The sequence below is a fragment of the Epinephelus fuscoguttatus genome, linkage group LG18, assembly GCF_011397635.1.
Source record: "Epinephelus fuscoguttatus linkage group LG18, E.fuscoguttatus.final_Chr_v1".
Lineage (NCBI taxonomy): Eukaryota > Metazoa > Chordata > Actinopteri > Perciformes > Serranidae > Epinephelus > Epinephelus fuscoguttatus.
The window spans coordinates 28,100,574-28,106,851 of record NC_064769.1 but is presented as its reverse complement, the minus strand read 5'-3'; positions in this window follow the sequence as shown (position 1 = coordinate 28,106,851).

The following is a 6,278-nucleotide window of genomic DNA, read 5'->3' as shown; positions in this document are numbered from 1 at the left end:
AATCACAGGATGCATTTGTTTTGGAGAGGAAGAGACCTCTGCGGACAATCGGCTCCAGGCAAAAACCTCCTGAGGTGAGCACACATTAGCGGGCTGTTTGTGATGTGCCAAACTGCATAGAAGAAACACTGATTTGTAACATGAAACTGCTTTATTCAGTGTTTTTACCAGTTTTAATCACCTGGTCTGTTTGTTTTGAAGAGGAAGAGACCTCTGCAGACAATTCGGCTCCTGGTAAAAACCTCCTGAACAATGAATGCTGAAGAAATTCTGAGACGTTTCAGCTGGTTGCCATCTCCCCCCCAGACGCCACTAAATCTCCCTAAATCTTACACACCGTTCCTTTAAAGGTGTTTTCCAGTGAGCCCTTAGAGGTGCACATATAGTATTGTTTTTAAATTTTTGAGTGTGAATGATGCCATAGGGATGAGTCAATATGCTTCTAAATGAGACTTTCACTTTAACTCTGAATGATTAATAATCATTTCTTACAAAATGCTGGCTTATTAGACTCAGAATTCTTCACTAACTACTTACTGAGAAGCACAGTATGTTATCTTTTCAAACATGGAATATTTCTGTGCACATGGAGGCAGAAAGGTTGAAAGTCACTGCTTTGATGTGTTATACTCAAGAAAAACACTATTTGTAGGCTATTTTTATGTAGTTTTTATTCTTTCCCCAGTAAATTGAATCTAAACTAACTCAAAGAACAATACAGGCTTTAAAAGTTCTTTGTATGGCAGCAGTGCTATAAAGGGCCTTATTATAATTACACAAAATAAGTTTACATTAAGTTTAAGGGTTTTTTCCTCATCCTGGTCTCATCAATGGTAGAATCTTATATATAAAGAGGAACAGGAATGAAAACTGTGAACTCCCACACACTGTTACTACAAAAATAACCAGGTCCATCCAATATGATGTGGAAGAAGTTGACTGGTGTGCACACAACCCTGACCTCAACCCCATCCAACAATTTTGGGATGAACCGCAATGCAGACGGAGCAAATCCCTGCAACCAGGTTCCAGAATCTTGTGGAAAGCCCTCCCTGTAGCATGGAGGCTGTAATAGCAGAAAATTTTTGGAAAGACATGTTCAGCAATCACATATGTGTGATGAGTGTTCACATAGTTTTGGTATATACAGTGTGCTGGAGAAAGTTACTTTGAAAGCTTTTCAAGCTACCAGTGACTTCACAATGGAAGAAATGACAGCAAGCATCTATTCATCCTGTAAGGAGAAATCTACTTTGGTTCTAAAGCTGCTTATGTCAAATTGACAGTGTATATCTGTGATACCATAATACAAAAAAGCAACATACAACTAAAAATGCCACTCAATTGAGTTTATAGCAAAAGTGTCCACATTTCTACAAGGCATATTTACCTTTACTGTAGATTGACTTTAATGAAAACATGCCTTTAGGAGGCGCTGACTCTCATCCCGACCGCTTCACACTCAGCTGCAAACCGTCCCAGTGCGTGCTGGAGGTCACGGTGTGATGAAGCCAACAGAACCACATCATCTGCAAAAAGCAGAGACGCTATTCTGAGGTCCCCAAACTGGACCCCTTCCTTCCCCCAGCTGCACCTTGAGATCCTGTCCACGAACGTCACTAACAGGATCAGTGACAAAGGGCAACCCTGGCAGAGGCTAACAGTCACCGAGAACGTGTTTGACTTTACAAAGTGTATGCAGACGCAGCTCTCACTTTGGTCATACAGGGAGCGGATGGGTGGCTGGGCTCAGCCTTAGAGATAAGGTGAGGAGCTCGGACATTTGGAGGGAGCCCAGAGTAGAGCTGCTGCTCCTTCACGTCAAAAAGGGTCAGTTGAGGTGGTTCGGGCATCTGATCAGGATGCCTCCTGGACGCCTTCTGTTTGAGGTGTTCTGGGCATGTCCCACTGGTAGGAGACCCCAGGGTGGACCTAGAACACACTGGAGGGACTACATATCTCATCTGGCCCGGGAACACCTTGGGGTCCCTCAGGAGGAGCTTGAAAGCATTGCTGGTGAGAGGGACGTCTGGGGTGCTTTGCTTGGCCTCCTGCCCCAGCGAATCAGGCCCAAATAAGCGGATGAAAATGGATGGAAGGATGCCTTTAGGACCCTATCTGGATGCTTCACTGTTTAAAGAGAGGGCTTGATTACCCAACTGATCCACACTGTTTTACCAAACCTGCAGAGTCAAAATATTTTGCAACCATCTAAAATATTTTCCCTGGCTTCAGCCTTAAACAGCTTGTAGCCATTCTGAATTTTTTGTGAATATGAACATTAAGCTGCTGTAATCCTACATGTGCAACTAACAAAAGTCTACAGACATTTCCATGGAACTACCCCCAATTTGATTTCAGTTCAAATACACCATGTGGGAATTTTACTCTCCCCACAACAAAGACAGGATCTTCAAAGACTAATAATTTGGGAACGTGACTGTTTACGTTCCCACTGTGACCAAACAAATGCAAAAAATTAACTTTTTTGATCAGCAATTGATAGAAAAAATATATTTTATTTGAATTATGGACATCATCATTGCAGAAGGGAGGTGGAGCAGAAAAGAATTTAGCATGTTGGATACGGGACACCAGACTTTGTCGTAATTGTTTTTTCTTTTTTCAGAGGGAACACTCTCATCCACATTTGTGATCCATCTGTGAGACCAGCTTTCTCTGAGTCAGTGTTTTTCTCCCTTTCTGCAGTAGTCTTACATGATCCATCCCTTTACTTCCTCTCACTTTCGGTCATGAGCGTTTCAACGAGGTGCCATAAAGAGTTTAAGACCAGATGGGGGGACGAATTGTCCGGAAAGCTTTACTGCAGCTATACATGTTTTTTCTTTAGAACACAAAGAGGATCAGAGTTTCGAGAGAAATTGACTCGTAAAATAATCATGTTAATGTGCCATTGCAAACCATATAAATAGTTTTGTCAAGAACAGTGATCAGGAAGAAGATCGTAAATAGTCATGCCTGTGTTCAAAGCATTGTGTGTGTCCATGAGTTTCTGCATTTACTCATTTCCGAAGACTATTTTAGTTTTCAACTGGTTTGAATTTCCATCACTCATCTGTTTGATATTCTGGTTGTCTGTGTCTATGTAAACAACAAGGTGGAGCCTCAATAAATTACTAATGGATGCCAGAATGTGTCATGTGCAGAACATGCAGAGGTCATTGTTTTCATGAGTTATGACATGTTATCCTCAGTATGTGATTGGCTGCCAGAGGGCTCAGCAGGTTACATCCCCCCAGGCCCTCCACCCTTCCTCTGGGAACACTTTGCCTCAGCCCCCAAAACTCTGAACCTTTTTACATGAGAATGTTTGACCTTTACAAAAAGCTTGATTTTAATCATTAATGTGGACCTGCTCTGTCCTCAGGGGTGGGACAGGCCAGATTCATTTGTCATTGTCATATTTGCAACTGGGATTTCTCTGTTTGCAGAACAAACATCTGTCTCAGATGTTGCACTCATACTCCATCTGTTGGGTGCTTTAGTAAGAGTCTGACTACGCCTCTGGTGTTTGGGGTTTCCAAGAACATACAGGTTGTAACACAGTGCATTAAAGAGCAACTCGATCCTTCCTGGGTGTCCATAAATTTATTCGAGTTTTGGCCATTCGTGGAGATATGGGATGGGAACCTCCAAACATCAGGCATAAATGTCAAATGCTTCGGCTTTGGAATAGACAAAGATGTCGGATCAGAGACTCACTAAAAAGATTTTTAATTGGGACATCTCCCACTGTCATCCCTGGGCTAATGAGCTGTTGTTTTCGAGAACATTTTAACCTGTGATATTCAGAATATTAGGAGTGAAATGTTTCACATGTTAAGAGAAAAATAATCTGTTTACATATGGTATAAACCAAAAGCTACGAACTTACTGTCTCATAAAGAATAGCTTGAGTGTGGAACCTAATGTGAAATATAATCTAAACCAAAGACAAAGATCCCTGTGTGCACAATTGCGCCAGGAACATTACCGTTAGCCTTAGAGACTGGGAGGTTTAACGCCACCCAGAGGAAGCCAGAATTTGATTGTTATGTAATTTAGGTGAAGTTGAGAATTAGGTTCACTTCTTGTTTTACCGTCCTGTATATGAAGACATGAGGAATTTACTTTTCAGTAAGATGGCCTCTATTTATGTTGATTTCTTTTGGTTAGATGATCATGAAACATTTGAGTTTTGTTTCAGAAAGGGAACCTTTTTAGTTGCTGACTTTCTTTGCCAGGCCTGGAATAGAAGGCAGAGTATTCTGTTTCTGGACTGAGTAGTTAAATAACATGTACTTTTGATTGTTGCTGCAACGTCATTGTAATGGTGTCTTGTAAACCCATCAGTCTGGGACACAAAAATCAATCATCAATAATCACTTATAAGTCATTTGTTATGCAGACCCAACATGTTCCACATTGAAAACATTATAAGACACTACAAAAAAAAAAAAAGATATCAGAATCAGAAATGGTTTATTGCCAAGTAGATTTGCACATCAAGAATTTGACTCAATCATTTGGTGCATAACAATAGACAGTGTGAAAGTATAAAGACATAATATAAAGTGGTGGCACTAGATGGAAGGTCAGGGAATCTCCAGAGTTACTGGGATTTATCCTCTGGGTATCATGAATATCTGTGTCAAATTTCATAGTAATCCACAAAGTAGTTATCTTGACGTAAAGTCGGGATATTGTCAAAGTCAGTACGATTAATCCACTGGTGACCATGAATGATTTACTAATGATTTCCAAATGATTCTAAAAATATCAATACTGAACAGATGTAAATGGCTGATTTGTAAATGATAATGTATCATTAATTGATTATAAAAGTGAACGTGAAGTGTGAGAGCAGCACTCTTTTTCATTACCCCCACTGAAGTGCCCATGAGCATTGCCATTCCTGCTGACGTGTGCCACCTGCAGTCCGCCTGAATACACAGACGCTGGGCAGGTAAACATGGGGCCTGACTGTCTCATGAACACACTGGAAGCGGCAGCGTGCCTTTTGAGACACTGTGGGTTTTCTGCGTGATAAGAGATAACTCTGTAATGGGCTGCGATGAAACATTAATGTGCATTAATTCCAGTAATGGGTTCAGTCTGTGCTCATGGGGTGCTATATAACCAACGACAAGACGCGTACAGTATACCTTCATCCATATATGCAGAGAGGGACACAAATTATTGATGTCCTCTCTGGAAATAGACCAACAGTAAATTGGACTTGGGGCATAAAATATATGTTGTGTGACATGAAATCAGCAGAGTGATGATGCTGTATATCAGATACATTCTGGTGACCTCATTCTGGATTTTGCACTCTATATTTTGGAGCTTTTTGATTGGCTCAGGACTTAAAATGTGTCACACATGCCTCCAAAGTCAGCCAAAAGTTCACAGCCTGTATTTTACACAGTCATGCAGGCTGTTTGTGTAGGATCTAAGCTGTAGGGCTGCTAAGATACAGTAGCAATCACAGATTGGATGCCATGGTTACTACCCCACACCATCACCATCCTCCGTCACATATTGTTGTCACGGTAACGGCTGCTCTGGCAGAAGGGCACACGTGACTTAGGTGAGAATGCGTTACAGGGGCTCAACAATGTGCACACACAGGCCCTATTGATCTACTCTACCAGGTCTTGAGTGCGACTGAAACGTGCCTGGATTACCATGCCAGGAGTCCCACAAACAAAACCTCCCCTGCTTCACACTCTGCTCTGCGCATTGTACATTAGCTATGATTAGTTACTGTATTCTCTATTGGACAACACAGTCATAAAACAAGACCAACTGGCCTAAGTGAAAAGGTTTAAAGTGATTTTTACATCAATGAGGAAAACATTTCTGTATAAATTTGCATTTCAATGTGGAACATCTGATTTTATTGAAACATAGTGCTGGATAAAAACAAACATATTTCACTCATGAAATCAAATAAAAAATGTGCCATTACTGTAACAGCTGTTTGACATTTGTCATATTTGTAAGGCTGTAATGTCACTTTCTGCCTTTTAAAACTTTTAAATTTAAACATTACATGGATGTCAGACGATTAAGAATATCTAGACAACTCAATGAAAGGCTATGCTATCTCTATCGGAGATTCCTCAATGACTCTTTGGTTCAGTCAAACAAAGATGATGGCAAAAAGTTACTTCTCAGTCATCTTGTGGGTTATCAGATTAATTTCTCTATAATCATCTTAGGCTGTAGGCTATTTCCCCCAAAACTTTATTAGAACATGTGTATCACATATA